This window comes from Trachemys scripta, chromosome 10 (assembly GCF_013100865.1).
Source record: "Trachemys scripta elegans isolate TJP31775 chromosome 10, CAS_Tse_1.0, whole genome shotgun sequence".
Classification (NCBI taxonomy): domain Eukaryota; kingdom Metazoa; phylum Chordata; order Testudines; family Emydidae; genus Trachemys; species Trachemys scripta.
In genome coordinates this window covers 71,907,759-71,929,974 of record NC_048307.1, presented here as the reverse complement: position 1 = coordinate 71,929,974, position 22,216 = coordinate 71,907,759, and the positions used below count along the sequence as shown (strand labels likewise).

The following is a 22,216-nucleotide window of genomic DNA, read 5'->3' as shown; positions in this document are numbered from 1 at the left end:
AGCTGTTCCATTCCCCTAATCATTTTTGTTGCCCTTTTCTGTACCTTTTCCAATTCCAATCTATCTTTTTTGCGTTGGGGCGACCATATCTGCACACGATATTCAAGATGGGGGTGTACCATGGATTTATATAGAGACAATTTGATATTTTCTATATTATTATGCCTGAAGAAAAAAGGTTGTGCTACGTAGAGATGTCAAAGTAGCAGATGAGCATGGGTCCATTCTTGACTAATAAAGTGTCCAATCCATGTGGTTTTGAGGGACTTTGATTTGCCTCAGAAGAGTGTCTGGATGACTCTGTAATCCCCCTGCATTCTAAGGGCCTTTAGAAATGTCCTTGTAACGTCAGGGAGTATGTACATTTGCAAGTGCAAAACGAATATCCCTGCATGCAGGATTAGTTATTGAACATGCATGTATGAGCGCCTGAAAGGAGATGTGCTCATAAATACTTCAGGGGCAGTCAAGGAAAATTTGGTCCTTGGAGTGTTAAATCTAGTCTCAGCTTCATTCGCATAACGTATTCCTCTTCCCTGCTGTGTATCTCTTAGCCATGGCGGTGCTGCCGTTTTGGTGGATTGCTTCTTGTAATCTTACTTCTTTTTCAAACAGTAAACTTGCTCCTGATGTAATTACCGTGATAAAGCTCTGTGGCATGACGGATCATCCTTAACTGCACTGTCGCTGTTGACTTCAGACAAGAGGATATTTTATCCCATGCTTTTGTGGTAAGCATAGTAAACAATGTCAGTAAACAGGATGGGGTTACATTCTGTGGCACTATCTTCATCTGAATTGTGCCTGCCTAGCAAAATGTAGTGTAAACTTCCCATCATTCAGTCTTGTACAGAGCTCAGATTGCTCTGTGATTTCCCTGCATGTTGCTCTGTGGTGGAGCATGCAAAATATTGTGGATGAGAAGTCATTTTTACCTGACGGGCACTCTGTGGCCCCTGTGAGAAATGAGTCGAGTAGGTGTCAGTCGAATTCCTAGTTGACAGATGTCCATAGTGCAGATACATGGCACTGATTGGCAGGCCCTCTCAGAGGTCCAGAGAGGCGTGGGCCACTTCCAGCTTTTGAGGCCCCTAGCCATAATAAAAATAAAAAATGACGACATATGAAAACAAAATAAGGCACCAAAAAAAGTGAGACATAATTTGAATATTTTATATTTAACAAATGCTTTTCTAGCCGGTTTCTGTGCAAATGCACTAAAAATCTTGTTTTCGTGTAATGTCACAGTTGATATCAAGCATGGCGAGCCCATTCAAACGCTCTTGTCCCATAGTTGAATGGTGATAGTTCTTTACCTGCTTCAACACGTTGAAGGGGCGTTCACCTGAAGCCAGTGATGCGGGCAAACTGATAAAAATACGCAATGCAATTGTGATATTCGGAAACACCCCAGAGAGTCCAAGTTCAAGTATTTCTTGAAGCAATTCCTTTGGCTTGCAATCCAATGTAAAGTTCGTGGAATATATTCATTTGAGGAAGATGACCGCATCACTGAGATCTTTTGAGATTTCTTTGTTGTACTGTTGCTGAAATTGTTCAGCTGCAGAAAGTAGATCTTCATTACTCAGTCTGTTGAACTGCCAAAGAAACCCCCAAAGGGTACAAATTAGTCGCAGTGACTCAAATCGATGTGTAAGACCTGATTGAATACAGTCAATGATGACAGGGAAGACATTGACCCTATAATGCTGCTCGGCATCCGATTCAGTAGGTAAGTTGCGATTGGTGGAGAACTCAGATGAAATGCCAATATTCTGTGCTACTAATTTGGACTCAGTCAGGATCGCATCCCATTGTTCACGAATCTGCTGAATGTCATTGATAAGACTTTCAGTGTTATCCCTCTCAACATCAAGTGTAGCATTGCGTGCTTCAATTACCAGATGAGTTTGGTGGATCATTGTAAGTAGCTTCATCCACAAAGATGACATCAGAATGCATTCAAATTTGGACATGTGCTTCTGAACAGACTGAAGTTCAGTTCGAGCCTGTGCAGTGAGATTGAGAGATTCAAGCTCATTTAAAGCCTTTCTTGCTGAATTCAGACACTGCGCAACTGGTTGAACACCATCAATCCGTGCAGACCATCTAGTTTTGGACATCCCATTCAGTGACACAGGAAGATATTGCTTCAGAATAACAAGTGTCTAAATTTGAGGCCCCCTTTAAGCTTGAGGCCCAGGCCAAATGGCTCTCCTGGCCCCCACTCTGATTGGCCCTGCTGATTGGCTCTCTTGTTGCAGTTCTCAGCAGAAGAGCCACAGTGTTCATTTGCCCATGGAGGCGGAACTTCCTCTCCACCCAGGAAGCAGTGCCTGCAATCTGTAACTGACACGTATCGGGGGTGGAAATTATACTGTCATTTTTCATGATGTAAATAGAGGGCACCAACCTACTGACGAGATGCTAGGAGATCAACATGCAGGAGGAGAGAGAGTCTCACGTGCATACATAGGATGGGTCCTGAGTGCTAGTCTGGTGCAAGCACAAGGACGTCGAATAAGCATAAGACAATGAATTACTGGATAGAAAAAAGGCTTTTGGCCCAGCAAGATGGCTGGGGTCTGACAGTTTCTCTGCATTTGACCTTTTGTGCGTGTCACTGCCATGTCCTGCCTTTCACTATAAAAAGGAAAAAAACAAAACCAGCCTCCTTTGGCAGCTGAGAGCAGCAGCAATTGCAGCTTTCCAGTTTCTCTTGCACCATTCGCTGGACGCTGTGGTGCCTCAGGACCGTTTACAGTAAATAAGGGGATCCCCAGTAAAGAGTCTAGAAACAGATGAGTCATCAGGCAAGATGTAGGAGCACGTGGAGCATTGATCCCCTGAACAGAGGGAGTAGCTGTGTATTCCAAAGCGATGGGGGAAGGTGGGAGAAATGGATAGTGAATGATGATGGAACCTCCAAGCCTTGCGAGATTCACTCTTTGAGATGAGTGAACAAGTGTTTGGAGGATTTAAGATTTTATAGACAGCTGCTAGGGCGATACCACAAGTTAGGGGAAGCTACCTGAGTGTGCCTCTCTGCACCTCTACAGAACAATGCTATTAGCAGGTTGGTAGCCAAAATAAATTGGCAAGCAAGCCACACCGCTAAAAGCAAGTAGGAGCTCCTTGAGATAAGGCATAGGAGAGCAGAGCTGGCTGATTCACAATCTCTGCTCTGGGTAATGCGTTCTCAGGGCAATTGGAAATCAGAAGCAAGGGTAAGGTTTGGAACGCAAGATCTTCCACTGAGTAAGCATTTTCCCAGCCGCCACAACTGGCATGGCTGTGAGCTACTGGAAAGTTCAGCCATTGGTTGTCCCAGTGGTCTTGTAATGTAACATGGAAGCAGAGTTGAATTTCCTCAGTCCTGGGGCTGGGAGAGCCTCAGAGTCACCCTTGGCAGATGAAATGAGCGTGGAGCACTTCAAGTTGCTGTCCAGTGACTGACTCCATCTTCCCTGACTAGTGAAATGAAAGGAATCAGAGCATCTCTTAGCAATCTTCCTTAGCCACCTTGCATTTGGTGGCTCCAGGTGAACCCAGCGGCAGCAGATGGAGTTAGGGGGACACCCTATGAGAGTGTTTCTCTTGTAACACAGATCTCCAGAGCTAAAGGGAAGTAATTGAACGTAATGTCCAAACACAGAACCAGTCTATAAATCTCAGTGCCATGAATACAAAATTTCAGAAGGGCTGCTTCTCTTCATCTTATCGCTCCCAGACAGTAACTGTGTTCTTGATGTAATTATAGTGATAAAACAATGTGACATAACTGCTGGCTTCCATCATGGTACCACTGCTGTTGACTTAAATTACAGGGTAATAATTTTATAAGAGACTTTTTATTTTTCTTTCTCTCTAAGCCACTGGCAGTGTTTGAACAAGGGGCAGATATCCCTGATAAAACGCATTAGACGCATTCCACGAGTCCTTAAAATTACACATACATATTTTTCATGCACTGCCCTACGGGGTGGGGTTTACATTGTGTCCCACAGATCTGGGGCATGGATCTCACCTACCAGCGCAGCAATCAGCATCTGCACCCTACGATCTGATACACAGAGACCAGCAATGATAGTGTTCAGCAAAACAGAACCCCATCATCTACGAACATCACAATGTCTGGACAGCTGGACTATGGAAATGGGGAGAGAGAGACACTCCCACTCTTCCGCAGTTTCTTCACTCTGTGGGCTTCGGGCTGCTGCAGAGTTGTTGCACTACCAGGCTCAAACTGATTGGACATCATTTAAAATCACATGATCTTTGCATGGCAAAGTGCGCCACTGCTTTATCAATGGAGTGCATGGGTGAAAGTGAGGCTCTGAAGATGGCTCTAGCACATACTTCGAAGTGTGGCACTTCCCCTTTTATAATGCATCTGGGCAATAACTGGGTTTATCTTTTTTTTTTTTTTTTTTTTTTTTTTTTGGTATGTAGATGGGAAATGTGTCTCAGAGGCTCACGTGCTGAGGAGAAATCTACAGCGTAGCAGGATTACAGAGATCCTTCTATTCCCATGCCTCCAGTCATGTATTTATGTAATGTTTACAAATAAAACTGGATGGGATTCAGACTTGCTCATCCCCGCTATCGTCTGACACTGTCGGCCAAATCTATCTGTGCAGGCTCAGATTCCCCTTGGTGTGGAAAGATTTGTAGAGCTTTTGGTTACAAAGATCCAGGAGCTGCGTGTATTATCTTATTGTTATTCAACCTAATTGACTGATTAAGAATAATGTACATTAATAATGCAATGCATGCATTCTCACAGGCTCCAGAGCACATGAATAAGATACTCTCTCCCTCCTCCGTAGAGCTTGCTATCAAAATAACAAATATGATGGTTTCAGGTTGGAAAGAATTTTGGGCCAGGGCTACAGATAAAGAACTGAGGCCCAGTCCAGCTCCCGTTAGGGCCAATGGGAGTTTTACTGTTGACTTTCCTGCCAGCTGTTCAAGTCCTCCCAGTAATGTTGAGTGGAGCTGATTGTTCCTTAACCAACCAGCCTTGGCATTAAGATGCCTCGCTGAGGTCCCTGCATCCTAGGCAGTTAGAGATTTTGTTTTCATGCACATGTCTGAACCAGGCAAGCCCAAGCGCCTAGCTCCACAGGCAGATGTCATGATTGGAGATGATGGAAGGAAGATGCCCTAATGGAACTGAATTTCCCTGTGTCCAAAACCAATCAAATATAAAATCTAACTCAATAAATATTTGGGGTACCCATGCTGGGTTTGTAAAAGGGTTGTTAAACGCACGCAATCCAGATCATCCATTGCTGGGATGTAGATACATTGAACACCATGCGGTTCTCAGATATTCATACAATTTCTCTTCCCCCAGTCCCTCCTCCCTTCAAGTTTTGTTTTTTAAAAGGCGCAACAGTGAGTAGAGGAGTTGATATTACCACCAGTAACAATCAACTAGAGCAGTGGTTCTCAAAGCCGGTCCGCCGCTTGTTCAGGGAAAGCCCCTGGCGGGCCGGGCCAGTTTGTTTACCTGCCGCATCCGCAGGTTCGGCTGATCGCGGCTCCCACTGGCCGCGGTTCGCTGCTCCAGGCCGATGGGGGCTGTGGGAAGGACGGCCAGCACATTCCTGGGCCCGCGCTGCTTCCCACAGCCCCCGTTGGCCTGGAACAGTGAACCGCGGCCAGTGGGAGCAACGATCGGCCGAACCTGTGGACACGGCAGGTAAACAAACCATCCCTGCCCTCCAGAGGCTTTCCCTGAACAAGCGGGGGACCAGCTTAGAGAACCACTGAACTAGAGAAGGGAGCTATACAAAGAAATTAGTGATGGGCAAACCTCAAATGGTTTGTCGTTTGTTGCACTTGTCAAAAAATGGAAAAATAATCATAGGCTATGTCTACACTACCACGGTAAGTGGACCTACGCTACACAACTCCAGCTACGTAAATAACTTAGCTGGAGTCAACGTACCTTAAGTCAAGTTACTGCAGGGTCTACACCTTACTCTTCTCATCGGGGGTAGAGTACAGGGGGTCAACTGGAGAGGGATCTGCTGTCGATTTGGCGGGTCTTCACTAGACCTGCTAAATCGACCACCGGCGGATCGATCTCAAAGCATCGATCATGGCTATAGTGTAGACATAGCCATAGAATCATAGGACTGGAAGGGACCTCGAGAGGTCCCCTCATCCAGTCCCTTGCACTCATGGCAGGATTAAGTATTATCTAGACTATCCCGGACAGGTGTTTGCCTAACCTGCTCTTAAAAATCTCCAATGATGGAGATTCCACAACCTCCCTAGGCAATTTATTCCAGTGCTTAACCACCCTGAGAGTTAGGAAATTTTTCCTAATGTCCAACCTAAACCCCCCTTGCTGCAATTTAAGCCCATTGCTTCTTGTCCTATCCTCAGCAGTTAAGAAAAACAAATTTTCTCTCTCCTCCTTGTAACAACCTTTTATGTACTTGAAAACTGTTCTCATGTCCCCTCTCAGTCTTCTCTTTTTCATACTAAACAAACCCAATTTTTTCAATCTTCTCTCATCGGTCATGTTTTCTAGACTTTTAATAATTTTTATTGCTCTTCTCTGGACTTTTTCCTATTTGTCCACATCTTTCCTGAAATGTGGCGCCCAGAACTGGACACAATACTCCAGTTGAAGCCTAATCAGCACAGAGTAGAGCAGAAGAATTACTTCTTGTGTCTTAGAGCTGGTCTACAGTGGGGGGAAGATCGATCCAAGATACGCAACTTCAGCTACGCGAATAGCGTAGCTGAAGTCGAAGTATCTTGGATCGAATTACCTGGGGTCCAGACGGCACGGGATCGACGGCCGCGGCTCCCCCGTCGACTGTGCTACCGCTGCTCGCTCTGGTGGAGTTCCAGAGTTGACGGTGAGCGCGTTCGGGGATCAATATATCGCATCTTAATGAGACGCGATATATCGATCCCGGATAAATCGATTGCTACCCGCCAAGACCTACCCCTTCTTACAACTCTCCTGCTAATACATCCCAGAATAATGTTCAGTTTTTTTGCAACAGTGTTGCACTGTTGACTCATATTTAGGTTGTGGTCCACTTTGACCTCAAGATCGCTTTCAATAGTACTCCTTCCTACGCAGTCATTTCCCATTTTGTGTGTGTGCAACTGATTGTTCCTTCCTAAGTGGAGTACTTTGCCTTTGTCCTTATTGAATGTCATCCTATTTACTTCAGACAAGTTATCCAGTTTCTCCAGATCATTTTGAATTATAATCCTATCCTCCAAAGCACTTGCAACCCCTCCCAGCTTGGCACCATCCGCAAACTTTATAAGTGTACTCTCTCTGCCATTATCTAAATCATTGATGAAGATATTGAACAGAACTGGACCCAGAACTGATCAGGACCCCACTCATTATGCCCTTCCAACATTGCTGTGAACAACTGATAACTACTCTCTGGGAACGGTTTTCCAACCAGTTGTGCACTCACCTTATAGTAGTGCCATCTAGGTTGTATTTCCCTAGTTTGTATATGAGAAGGTCATATGAGACAGTACCAAAAGCCTTACTAAAGTCAAGATGTACCACATCTACCACTTTCCCCTTATCCACAAGGCTTGTTGCCCTGTCAAAGAAAGCCATCAGGTTGGCTTGACATGATTTGTTCTTGACAAATCCATGCTGACTGTTACTTATCACCTTATTATCTTCTAGATGTTTGCAAATTGATTGTTTAATTATTTGCTTCATTATCTTTCCGAGTACAGAAGTTAAGCTGACTGGTCTAATTCCCTGGGTTGTCCTTATTTCTCTTTTTATAGATTGGCACTATATTTGCCCTTTTCCAGTCTTCTGTGTGAATTAATGTGTGAACAACATCTGAAAATTCAAATCATTTTAATTCTGTGGGTTTTGAAAAGGAAGAATGTTTCATTTATTAAAAAAAATTCATAAGAAAAGAAAAATGGTCATACTGGGTCACACCAATGGTCTATCTAGCCCAGTATCCTGTCTTCCAACAATGGCCAATGCCAGATGTTTCAGAGAGAATGAACAAAACTGGTAATTATCAAACGATCCATCCTGTGTCACCCATTCCCAGCTTCTGGCAAACAGGGGCTAGGAACACTTCCAAGCATGGTTTTGCATCCCTGCCCATCCTGGCTAATAGTCATTGATGGACCTATCCTCCATGAATTTATAACAGGGTACAAAAAAAGAACTAGATAGTCTTGGCCTTCACAACATTCTCGGGCAAAGAGTTCCACAGATTGACTGACTCTGCATTTTGTAAAGAAATACTCCCTTTTGTTTGTTTTAAACCTATTGATTTCATTTGGTGACCCCTAGTTCTTGTGTTATGAGGAGTAAATAACACTTCCTTATTTACTTTCTCCACACCAATCATGATTTTATAGACCTCTATCATATTTCCTTAGTTGTTTCTTTTCCAAGCTGAAAAGTCCCAGTTTTATTAATCTCTCCTCATATGGAAGCTGTTACATGCTCTTAATCATTTTTTGCCCTTTTCTGTACCTTTTCCAATTTCAATATATCTTTTTTGAGAGGAGGTGACCAGATCTGCACGCAATATTCAAGATGTTGGTATACCATGGATTTATATAGACACAATATGATATTTTCTGTCTTATTATCTAGCCCTTTCCTAATGATGCCCAACATTCTGTTAGCTTTTTTGACTGTCGCTGCACATTGAGTGGATGTTTTCAGAGAACTATTCACAATGACTCCAAGATCTCTTTCTTGAGTGGTAACAGCTAATTTAGAACCCATCATTTTATATGTATAGTTGGGATTATGTTTTTCAATGTGCATTACTTTGCATTTATCAACATTGAATTTCATTTTGTTTCCCAGTCACCCAGTTTTGTGAGATCCCTTTGTAATTCTTCACAGTATGCTTTGGCCTTAATTATCTTGAGTAGTTTTGTATCATCTGCAAATTTTGCCACCTCACTTGTTTACCCCTTTTTCCAGGTAATTTATGAATATGTTGAACAGCACTGGTCCCAGTACAGACCCCTGGGGGACACCACTATTTGCCTCTCTCCATTCTGAAACCTGACCATTTATTCCTACCCTTTGTTTCCTATCTTTTAATCAGTTACTGATCCAGGAGAGGACCTTCCCTCTTATCCGATGACAGCTTACTTTGCTTAACAGCCTTTGGTGAGGGACCTTGTCAAAGGCTTTCTGAAAATTTAAGTACACTATATATCCACTGGATCCCCCTCGTCCACATGCTTGTTGACCACTTCAAAGAATTCTAGTAGTTTGGTGAGGCATGATTTATAAAAAAACATGTTGACTCTTCCTCAACAAATCGTGTTCATCTATGTATCTGTTCTTTATTATAGTTTCAACCAGGTTGCCTGGTACGGAAGTTAGGCTTACCAGCCTGTAATTGCTGGGATCACCTCTGGAGCCTTTTTTAAGAATTGGTTTTACATTATCTATCCTCCAGTCATCTGGTACAGAAGCTGATTTAAATAAGTTACAGATGACAGTTAGTAGTTCTGCAATTTCACATCTGAGTTCCTTCAGAACTCTTGGGTGATACCATCTGGTCCTGGTGACTTATTACTGTTTACTTTATCAATTCACATTTACCATAAAATATTTCCTGACTTGAACTTTTTCTATTTCCCCCCCCATTTTCAATTTTTCTCCCTTTTCCCCCCTTGCCTCTCTCTCCTGGCCTCATTTTTCCCTTTTGCCAGGGAAAAATGAGCAAGATCACAGTGGGATGGAAGGAGGGATGTGGAGGAAAAAGAGAAAACAATAACTGGAAATGGTCATTTTTCTTTTTCCAATTGCTTTGGGGGAAAAACCAGAAAAATAAAAAAATAAATTGTGAAAATACAGTGAGAATTTCCAGTTCCGAAAATAAAGCCAATTTTCAGGGGTGGGAGAAGTACAAAATATTTTGACCAGCTTCAGTTTGGTTTGCAGGGAAACTCTCGGAGGATTATGCTGACGATGGTTCTCCAAATGTGAACAACCTGCAACTCTGAATGCTGCAAAACTGTATGTGAAAGGACTTTCTCTGTAGGAATCCCAGCCCTTTCTCTGAGGCTGTGAGAACAGCCTCCCCCATCATACCGTAGTGCTCTAGATGGGAGGTGGGGAGACCACTCCAGTAGGGGCCATAACCACACCCTCTGAGACATCAGCCAGGAGCACATCCTACGGTGTACACTCCCTCGCCCCCTGCAGCTCCAGGGAGAGACAATGCCTGCTGAAACCCCCACTGGGGAGCAATGCCACACCACCCAGTGTCCAGGCCGTGCCTTCATAGCACAATCTGGCCCCTAACATACGTACCCTTTGATGGGTATCAGAGCAGAAATGGACCCCAAGATAAGAAAGGTCTGTAATTGCCACCTTTATACTCCTCGGATCTTCTGGTGAATTCTTTTCCTTGGCAGTCCCCTATTGAAGATGCCTGTTAAATACTAGGTGATGAACACGCAGACTGTTGCTCTTGGAGAGCGTGTGTGTCCAGCCACCCTTTCTGGACAATTGAATCATGGCATATGGCCTTGATAAACAAACGCCTGTTAAATTCTCAGCATTGCCGCTGAAATCCTTGGCCAGCAGCAGGTGCGACCTATTGTGGAGCTCAGCTAAGAACTGGGAGAGATTTTTCCCTAGTGCTGGAATTCTCGCAATTCACTTCTTTGCTGAAATTCTCAGAGCTGCAGTAGATCAAAGGCCAATGGAGAACAAGATGCATTTTCATTATAACCCCCTTGAAATTGACCTGCTGCAGCCTTGAGCTGCCAGCCAGGGCCCGGGGACTTGTGTCTGGAACTAGACCAGATGGTTTTGGCTCTTGGTACCAGTGACTGGCTGCCCGCTGCAGATTGGAACTGATACCTCAGCGTAGTTGGTGTCAGGGGCAGGCAGAGAGGAAGGTGAAAATGCAGATATGGATTTTGAATGTGTTAGTGCTAATACTGTGGGGTGCTGAGTGCATTACCCACTAGCCCTCCTACCCATCCAGGTGTAAGTCCCACAAATGAAATGTTTTGGGGGGTTAGTGGGCTTCTGTTCAGTCAAGGCCTCTCCAGCACTAAACCCTACATGTTGCTGTTTATTGACCAGGCCCGTATAGACTAGGTACCTGCCTTTTAACAAGCACGGGTTAAATCTTCCTCTGTCCCCTCTTCCCCCAGACAGCTGCAATTGCCCCAGCTGATGGGATAATGGGTGTGGTGGGTTACATCAGCACAGCAGAACCAGGGAGATATAAACTGGTTCCTCCAGAGCATGGGTGTGCTAATTCCATACGACACCTCCTCTTCCCACCCAGCCTCCTCCTCACCATACAGAGCATGGCCAGAAGAGGAAACACTCAACAAATCTCTACATGCAGACAACACTCTGACTGGGAAGAGGTTTGCATTCCTTACTGCGACCACTCATCCCTCTCCCTGCCATCTGTCACAGCACCCGGCCCTTCCCCTCTTCAGCCCGTCTCTCCATCCTCTCGCCCGCCAGCCCACTGCTGGACCTCGGCTCCCCATGCCCCCTGTGACAAACGTATCTCCTGAGGGGAACCAGCAGCAGCTCATGTGCATTCCAGGCCTGGCTTGGCCTAGTGGAAGTACTGGACGGCCTCTCTTTGTACCTCCGCCCTCTCTCCTCTGTATCAGAAAACAAATAACACCAGCCACCAGAGCTGTGAAGTTCACTGACAGGAAATCAGCTGGCATGGTAAATATTTGAAGGCCGAGAAAGGACTCTTTAAGCAGCAAGCTAACGGAAAGATGCTATCTTGCCTGGGCTGAAACATACCAGTGGAGCTTTCTGCATCTCGCCTGTCTCACATGATGCTCCTGACCTGCATATGCAGTGCAAGGCACCCAGCAATCACAATCCTGCCCCTGGTAGGAGAGATTAGGGGGGGATGAAATTCCATTTTTTAAAAGTCTCATTTCCTATCTAGCACTGAGCCCCGGAGAGACGCATGGTTTGTATTGCCAAGCAGCTGCTGCTGCTGTCAAGTGTGAAAATGCCTCATTTGCTGGGCAAGACCCAGGAATGCTAAAGAGGCTCCGCCATTAAGGGGAGAGGGGGATCTAGGTAGAGCACTGGCCAGGTGGCCTCTTGGATCTATATGGTGCTTTACAGTGTGGCAAAGTGCAGGAGAGCAGGGTTCAGATTCCCCAATTCTCCCCATAGGGAAGCACGTGATGGCAGGATGTGCCCCCTCTCTCTCCCCATGCCAGTTCTTTGGGCTCTTGCCAACTGGTGGAGGAGGATGGATTTCCCAACAGGGCCCTTTTCCCAATTCCCCCTTCTCCATGCCTGTGGCAGCTTCCGAACCAAACTTTCCTACATACGCACCTAGAACGTGAAACTTACAAATGTGTTGTGTTGATTCAGCACCCTCGCCAATTTTTCAACGTCCTAGTTAACATGTTGACACCAGAACTGTGTGCAATAGTCCAGTATCAGTCTCATCAATGCCATATGCAGAGGCAAAATCATCTTCCGAATCATAGAATATCAGGGTTGGAAGGGACCTTGGGAGGTCATCTAGTCCAACCCCCTGCTCAAAGCAGGACTAATCCCCAATTAAATCCCCAAATGGCCCCCTCAAGGATTGAACTCACAACCCTGGGTTTAGCAGGCCAATGCTCACACCACTGAGCTATCTCCCTCCGCCCCCTACAGTCTATTCACAATTCTCATTTATAAATCTGAGGTTGTTACAGCCATTTTTGCTACAGCATTTCGCTGGGAGCTCAGATTCAGTTGCTTGTCCCCTATATCCTTTTCGGAGTTACTCCTTTCCAAGATACAGTCTCCCCTTCATAGAATCCATAGAATTAGAAGGGACCACAAGCGTCATCTAGTCTAACCCCCTGCCAAGACGCAGGATTTGTTGTGTCTAAGCCATCCAAGACAGATGGCTCCAGCCTCCTTTTGAAAACCTCCAGCAAAGGGGCTTCCACCACTTCCCTAGGCGTCTGGTTCCATTGTCCTACTGTTCTTACAGTTAGGAAGTTTTTCCTGAGATTTATTCTAAATCTGCTCTGCTGTAGTTTATACCCATTGCCTCTTGTCCTGCCCTCTGTGGCAAAAAAGAACAACTTTTCTCCATCTTTTTATGGCAGCATTTCAAGTATCTGAAGACCGCTATCATGTACCCCCTTAATCTTCTCTTTTCCAAACTAAACATACTCAGTCCCTTCCGCCTTTGCTTAGCTAGCTTGCAGTCCATCCCATTGATCATCTTTGTTGCTCACCTCTGGATCCTTTTCTGTTTCTCTCCATCCTTGCTATACATTGGTGACCAGTATTGGACACAGTACCCCAGCTGAAGAGTAACCAGCGCTGAGTAGAGCGGGACTATCACCTCCCTTGACTTGCATGTTATGCCTCCGTTAATGCAACCTAAATTGCCTTTGCTTTTTTTCAGCAGCATCATATTCTGTACATACGACGTACATTCCTGATTCCTAGATGTATAACCTTGCATTTGGCTGTATTTAAATGCACTGTGTTGGAATAGGCCCAGCTTACCAAGTGCTCCAGATCACTCTGCCCGGTCCTCATTTTTATCGACCACTCCACCCATCTTGGTGTCATCTGCCAATTTTATCAGCAGCGATTTTATATTTACTTCCAGATTACTGATGAAAATGTTGCATAGCCTCCAGCCTAGTTCTGATCCCTGTGGAACCTCACTAGAAACTCCCCCATTTGAAGATAATTCCCCAAGTTCTGTCCAATTTTGTTTCCAACTTTGATGTATGTTTTCTCCTATTTCCAGTACAAACAGCGGTGGCTACTTTATTGCTGTGATGGAGAAAGCAGGGGCGGAGGGGAGAGGAATTGAGCAAGGAGGGGTGTGCTGCTGTATGTTAAAAGATGACCATTTATATAATTGATATTAGCACTGTTATACAATTCCCATAAAGCTTGTACAAAGCGTATCATGTAAAGTGTCAATGGAAAAGTTACAATCTATCAAATATGATTATCCTTGTTAAATCCATGTATCCTCTTTTTCTCTGAAGTTATGAATATTGGCTATGGACTTGTATCTTAAAGCTCTGTTGTATTCCAGGGTGACACCTACCAGATAGGACTTACGTTAGGGCTAGACAGCTAGGTATCGGTGGCCCATGAAGACCACTCTGCTCTCACAAAGGGCCATTGAAGAAACTCATCCTGCCCAGGAGGTCTTCCAGCAGATGCCTCAGACAGCAAGGAGCCAATAGCCACCCTCTGTGGTTCTGCAAAACATATAAGGGCATGTGATATGCTCATGTGACCCTGGACTCCATCTTGGCCAGTAACATTCCACAGACAGGGGCTGTGGGCTTTGTTTGGGACAGTACATTTCCATGCACATGGCAGAGGATATAAAAAGATACCCAAGACATCTCCATGTTGCCTCTTTCCTACTTTGATTATCTGGACTGTGGGTTTACAACTAAAAGGAGCATCTTGAACTATGCACTGAGATCAGGTTTGTAGCCATGATGGAATAGGCTGCTGGCTTGTAAAGTCTCTCTTGGAATGTCCTAAGGACTTTGCAATCATTTGTAGGTATTTGATCTATTAACCATTTATAACTCTCTTCTTTTCTTTTATTAATAAATCTTTAGTTAGTTACTAAGGATTGACTGGCAGTGTGATATTTGGGTAAGCTCTGAGATTCATATTGACCTGGGAATATGTGTCTGATCCTTTGGTATTAGAAAGAATCTCACAGCTGGTGAAATAGGTTTCCAATAATCTCTCACTATATTAGATTGGGTTGCCTGGATGGGAGCCAAAGGCTGGAATGCCTAAGGGGGACTGTGTTTGACTTCTGGTTAACCATGTGGTACTGCACATGGTTTTTTGTTACTGGTTTGGTGAATCTAATTATAGAGTAAACCACCAGCTCTGGGGATAGTCTGCTCTATTTCTTGCAGTGAGTGTGGCATTATCAGTGTTGTCTATCCCAGGCACAAGGTGGTATTTAAGTTAAGCACCAGTGTGGACACAAGAACAAATGGCTATAAACTGGCCATCAACAAGTTTAGGCTTCAAATTAGGTGAAGATTTCTAACTATCAGAGGAGTGAAGTTCTGGAACAGTCTTCCAAAGAGAACAGGGGGCAAAAAAACTAACTGGCTTCAAGAGTGAGCTTGATAGGTTTATGGAGAAGATGGTATGATAAGAGTGCCTACAACGGCTTGTGGGCCATTGGCGACTGCTAGCAGCAAATATTTCCAATGGCAGATGATGATGGGACACTAGATGGGGAGGGCTCAGAGTTACTACAGATAATTCTTTCCCAGGTGTCTGATTGTTAGGTCTTGCCAATATGCTCAGGGTCTAACTCAGGGATCGGCAACCTTTGGCACACGGCCCATCAGGGAAAGCTGCTGGTGGGCTGGGCCGGTTTGTTTACCTGCAGCATCTGCAGGTTCGGCCGATCGCAGTTCCCATTGGCCGCAGTTCTCCGTTCCAGGCCAATGGGGGCTGCAGGAAGGGCGGCCAGCACATCCCTTGGCCCATGCTGCTTCCTGCAGCCCCCATTGGCCTGGAACGGTGAACCATGACCAGTAGGAACCGCAAACGGCCGAACCTGTGGACGCTGCAGGTAAACAAACTGTCCCGGCCCGCCAGCAGCTTTCCCTGATGGGCTGTGTGCCAAAGGTTACTGATCCCTGGTCTAACTGATCACCAGATTTGGGGTTGGGAAGGAATTTTCCCCCAGGTCAGATTGGCAGAGCCCCTGAGCATTTTTCACCTTCCTCTACAGCATGGGGCATGGGTCACTTGCAGGTTTAAACTAATGTAAATGGTGGATTCTCTGTAACTTGCCTTTACTTCAAGATTAGAGGACTTCAGCAACTCAGCCAGAGGTTAGGGGCCTAATAGAGGGGTGGATGAGTGAGGTTCTATGGCCTGCAACGTGCAGGAGGTCAGACTAGATGATCATGATGGTCCCGTCTGACCTTAAAGTCTATGGGTCCATGAATAAGGGCCAGTTTCCCAGGTGCCACCAGCCAAGCAAGATATCCGTTTGTGTGTGCATGCATATTACGATGCAGAGCATAAAAGCCCGAAGTCTCCTTTAGCACAGCCTATAATCCTATTAGAAGGATTACTCTGTTGTCCTAGGCTATCTGATCGTGGTAAGAACTCATTTAGGTCAACTGTTTAGGAAATTTACACACACACACACAAAATTAAATAAGCCTCTTGCTGCATTTCACAGGGATACACAAGCTCCTTTCAGACGTTCTCTGTGCTGCCGATTATGTCCCTGGTCTTGTAGCTCCTTCACAGTTCTCTAAACCCGCATGTAAATGACTTGCTTTCAGCTTTTGACTTCTAACAGCAGATGTTGGATAGACAGTGCTGTACTTAGACCCTAGGTATTTCCGGATCTTGAAAGGATTAGAATTTTAAACGGTGAAGTATTTTGCATTTGCTGTGTGTATTGCATTATATTGTAATATAGAGAATAAGGACTTTCCTCCTTGGGAAGGGCGGCTCTGTAGACAGAACTTAATGAAAGCTAAATCTAGTCTGGCAGGGTCCCAATCAGTTTAATCCCCCGGTCTGCTGATTATCAGCAATGTTATAATTTAATTTGAGGCCTCTATATTTAGAAGGTCAGTGAAGCTCTGTACAAATGAATGCATGGGAGGGAGAATGCAGGATGGCACAGGCAGTGCAAATGGCGATTTCCCTGGGCATGCCAGCAGGGCAGTGTATTCAGCTTTGGAGCATTTAAAACAAACAAACAGACGTTTAAAATAGTAACAGAGTTACACAGTCAGGTAAGGCCAGTAGCTGCCTGACACAGGCTCTTAGTGCTGGAAATAATGCGAAGGCAATGCAGACACCCTTGGCTTGTAACAAATCCATAGCCAACTAGGAACATCATGTCTTATTATGCGCCACTTAGTTGCCACAGCAAAAGTGGGGGTAGGACAGATCTCCTCCTGTTGCAAAAACACATGCCCCTGTCAAGCTAAAGAAGAATCTCTTTGGCTGTTGGCAGTACAGGGCCTATGACACACAGCTCTCATTCCATCCAGTAGCGAGCAGTGACACACACACACAGTTCATTGTGTTTTTAAACAGCATTTTAGGATATTTAACATCTCAAGCATCCTGGATCAGAGGCATTCAGACTCCATACCCAGAAGACGATTCAGACCCTGTTTCCTGCTCCTCTATTAACATACAATTCAGCTGGACTCTGTTGTGTACAGGATCCATCATTCCATGGTTTGCGTGCCTTGCTCCAAGTGTGCCCAGTACTCTCTTGACCCTGACACCTGGGGCGCATGTGGGCAGGTATGGACTGGCACAATGTATGGGCTAGAGCTTTGTCATTGTCTCCTGCTCTGTACCAAGAGCAGAGTGGCACAGTGAAACTGACAAGCCCCGGGAAGGTGCAGAACTTGTCAATTATACTTTCCTTTCCCACTGGCACATGGAGAAGAGCAACTGGGGAGTCACAGGGCAAGGAGAAGCATTTGTGGGGTGAGGGGAAAGAAAAAGAGTGAATAAAGAGTGTACAGAAATAATAATACCAAGGCTTGCACTTCTCAGCCAAGGATCCCAAAACACTACATAATCTTGAGAAGGGTTGAGTGCCAGGCTTGGAAGGGCTTGTCGGGCTTCAGGGAAATATGGAGCCTTAAGGCAGTGGCAGATTAAGAACCTAGATCTTTTCCTTCCCCGTCCCCTCCCCTCCCCAATTCCCTTTTATCAATATTGTTAGCCAGCTGGAGGGATCTGGAGGAGAAATTTGACCAGCTGAGACATCTTCACGCTATTTCTCCATGTCCCCCCGCTTCACCAAAATTAGCCAAAACGTTCTCATTTCCCCTGTTAGGGATTGTAACTCCAGTGATAGAAAGGGATAGATGATCTCCATTAGTTCTTGCACTGCGAGCAATTATCCTTACTTGCTAACTGGGCTGCCTTCCTTAAGAAGTGGAGGTTTTTACTGCCAGATACCTGCTCCCTCTACTGTGATTCTGGTGGAGTTCTGGTGACACCCAGTGCCCGGTTTGCCTTATCACGGGAGCATGCGTGCGTGTGTGTGTGTGTGTGCCATGCTGCTATCCCCAGGAGATGCATTAGATCTAAAGACCTGTTTTCTCCTCTGCTTAGCTGAATTTGAATCAAGAATCATGCACCGTGTCAGAGGTGTTTGTGACATCTGCAATTCCCACACAAAGGAAAGAAATCCTTTGAGGCCAGAGCTCCCAGGAAAAGATGACTTTAAAGGGAGGCATGACTGTGTACAAAGGAAAGCAAGAACCAAGAAACAAATCACAGCTTCCACTGGAGATGAGGTATATAGTACAACAATCAGTATCCGACCCAGGCTGGGACGTATCTCCCCCCCCCACCCCGACCCTGTTCCCCAGAGACAGGCTAAGTCTTCTGTAACATACGCAGATCACTGTGTCCATCCATTCTCTGAAATGTGACACCAGCCCCATACCGTAAAAGAGCCAGTGAGAGGGGCTGGATTGACAGCCCCAGAGACACGAAATGGCGTGGTGAGCCGCAGGGCCCGCCTTCCCCACACAGCCTGCCACTGTCTCAGCCTTGAATGGCAAGGGTCTCTGATCCCAGGGGTGAGAAGGGAGTTCAAACATTGAGCTCTCTGATGAGATTCACATTAAGGAGATAGACTAGAGGCTCTGTTTTAGAAGGCAATGGCCCACAGATAGGAGCATGCCCTGAATATTCCAAAGGCCTCATATTGCCTCCCCCCCCTTCCACTTCACAGGTGCAACAGGGAAACTGAGGAAAGGAAACATTTAGGCTGCAAAGATGGGAAGAATTCCTCCCAGTGAGATTCCTTAGGTGCGGACTAGTTCCTCAAGGGAAGCACTGGAAGTCCGAGTTGCTCAGATCATTCAAATTTTAACTGGACAAAGCCTAAGAGAACCATCCTTCACTGCCTGGCCAGGAGGAAGCACAGATGGGGCTTACCAGCCCTCTTCCATCGCTCTAGTCTGTGATCCTCTCCGCTCTTCTCCCTTAAGAGACCCAGCCCAAAACTCTGGTTGCCTCGGCAGCTGCTGTAGCTGCGGATTTATGCAGATGCACCGAACGCCGGGGCAGGACAGGACAGCTTTCTCCATAGCTCCCAGCACGCTTGCTCCCATCTCGTACATCATATTTCTATTTCCAGTGTATTTCTTCCCGCTGCAGGAATTTAAGCCACAGAGCTTTTGAGGGGGAAAGACAGCAAGACAAAAAGGAGCCTACAAAGCAAAGCCACTGAGATGTGATTTTTTTTTTTTTTTTTTACTTATCAAAGATTTTAAATCTAAGGCCCTTGATGGAACTAAAGAGCCTGGCTTTAAAGAAGCAAAACTGTATGTGATCCGTTAACGAAGCTGAAAGCATCACCTTGAAAGACACCAAGACAAGGACATCCTTTAAATTCCAACCTGACTGCAGTGGGTATTTACTTCCCCTAACAAGCTAGTTATCACTCCTCAGGCAGGTCAGAGGGACATGGCTTGGGATGACCCAGCGTGTGGGGAGGGGAATAACTCTGTCTCCCAGACAACTCTACTGTTACTGAACAGACACTGAGGAGGAAATGCAAAATAATAGTATGTTAGCATTAGAAAGGCAAAAGGCCCAGAGCAAATCTGCTCTCACTAGGATGTCCTATTGCTCTGCCCCAGATGATCTCATTGTATGTTTCACTCATTTCTTTATTGCCACGTGTTTTTTATTGAAGGGAAACCAATAATCTAATACCCTGGATATTAACATAATTTCCTCTATGTAACATTTTTTTCCCTCCAAAGGTCTTTCTGGGTTAGTTGAGTGTAGTTAACAGACCATTCCAGACCAGGATTTAAGGAGCCCCCCCCCCCCCCCCCCCGTGTTAGTGTTTGATATTAATCCAAATCTGGGAACCAGAGAGCCAGAGAGAACCAAAGGACCTGTCTGTGCCCAGCAATCTTATAAAGAATCCCCTTTACCTTCATTATATCGGGATCCTGTCTCTTCTCTGTCCTAACAGATATAACTTAGATAATATTTTTACTTCAAGGTCCAAGACACCCAGGCAAGGTTTTCATCTCGAGGCCAAAAGACCAGAAACATCAAGACACTTGATCACGGCCTTGGATAGACCAAGAGACTACTTACACGTGATCTACAATTAGGAGTGAACTTTAGCCTTTGGAATCTTGCTTCTGCCAATGTCAGCATCTGGTGCTTCAGAGGATGGCAGTGAAATAGGCTGACCAGAGGGCAAGTGTGAAAAATCGGGACCTGGGGTGGGGAGTAATAGGTGTCTATATAAGAAAAAGCCCCCAAAATCGGGACAGTCCCAATAAAATCGGGACATCTGGTCACCCTAAGTGAACAACTCCCAGAATGCACCTGGATAATTATGGATGGGGAAAGAAATGCTGTCCTCATCTTACGTGTGGTCAGGTGATACTCTGACACAAGTGATTTGATCTGTCCCTCTTGAACTGGTGCTGATATCTAGAGCTGGGGGTGGGCAGAGAGTTTTCCCATCCCGCAAGAGTTTTTTTTTGAGATTTCAAGAAAAATTTCTGCTCCTAAATTTGGACAAAAGGTCCAAAACGCAAAATGTTCATGAATCGATAATACCAGGCAATTTCCCAAATGCTCTCACGACCCTTGTGGGAGCTGAATAAGAGACGGAAGCATTGCTGCCCCGGTTCAGAGTGTGAGGTCCAGGGCTGCTGCCTCCCTGTGTGCCATGTTTTTTTTTTTAACTCTTCCTTTGCGTTTTCCATGAATGACAAAAAGTATTAACATATCTACAGTGAGTATCACTCACCGGAGACTAAAACAAACAGACTTGGGTTATTATTTCCCTACCATTAGCCTGCCCAGTGGCTGATGGAGTCCTGCAGCTCTGACAGTGCCTTTGGGGGGTGTTTTTAATGTGTCAGGGACTGTCTTTTTGTTCTGTTTTTGTACAGCGCCTAGCACCATGGAGTCCTGGTCCAGAACTAGGGCTCCCATGTCCTTTGATAATACAAATAATAAATATTAATAATAAAATAATGAGACTCTGCCATGTGACAATGGGGAAGAGCTGATTTCTTCTAACGCTGAACAAGAACCTTTATTAGAGTAAGGAAAACAATATTAGCCCTAAACTCGCTCTCCTGGCCACTTGCTTTCCCTGCAGAGGTTCTGCCTGGAATCTTCCCCTGCCACCTGGCCTGCCTTGCTTCCTCTTAAACCCCGAGGAATAGAGAAAGGTAGGGAGGGGGGTTGATAGCTGAAACAACTAGGAGAGAGAGAGTAAGGCTGATCACAGTCACTGAGGCACAAGGGAGAAGCCGGGCGTAGCAGCCCCGCTGATTTCCATCACCAGCTAACCTGGAATCTGTTAGTGGAACAAATGCTTCTGCTGGCCATGTTTGTTTAAATGCTTATAGGTACAGCGTGTGCTTATGTAGCCGGTAAAGTTTGGCATTCTGATTTTGTGACTAAGACCAAAGGTGTTAACACCAAAGCATCTGTAACTTGATTTCTGTTTGTGCGGGTAACCGGCCTGTGCTCTGAGGTTAACATTAAAGCACTTTTACAAATGTGGCAGGTGACTGCTTAATTTAAATTAAACTAAGATGCCCCCACGTAATGGTTTCTCTTAGCGACTGTACTCCAGCATATCTACACTGGGCTTGAGTTGTTTGTGAGATGTTTTACTGAAAAAGGCTGAGACTGAAATGCAGAGTACTGTGCAGAGCTGGATTTTAACCACGGCACAATAGCTCAATGGGTTATGTTCAGCCTTTTACTGTTCAGGTGGTAGCAATAAAACAGAACTTGGTTTACTCCCTTACGTCCTTTATCCTGAAAGAACAATAGTGAAATAGGCCTTTACTGAATGAGGCAGCTGTCTGAAAAGTTCCTTTAAGACTGCCTCTAATTTGAATTTTAAATGGCATCATCAGACAATTACAACCCATACTCGATGTGGACCACAAATCTTTCCCGAATTCTCTCTTCTGACCTTCAAACAACCTCCAGCCTGGCAACCTCCAAACTCTGACCCCCTTCATAATCAGAAGCAAGCTCCCTACAGACGAGGACACTCCAATTCAACGCAGCACCAGACCCTGGCAGAACGACAGATGCAAAAACTGCAGATGTATCTTCCCTGCTACGATGATCAATATACCCCTCTACGTGCCGTTCAAGATCCATGGGTCCTACACA

At 45.3% G+C, this 22,216-nt stretch overlaps 1 long non-coding RNA gene across 1 annotated transcript; it reads left to right on the top strand.

Annotated features, from left to right (window-relative positions):
- Positions 1-615: 615 nt before the first annotated feature.
- Positions 616-21,621, top strand: LOC117884082. Its single transcript, XR_004647484.1, has 3 exons — positions 616-731; positions 18,143-18,327; positions 18,771-21,621. It is a non-coding gene; the product is annotated as an uncharacterized LOC117884082 (long non-coding RNA).
- Positions 21,622-22,216: the final 595 nt, after the last annotated feature.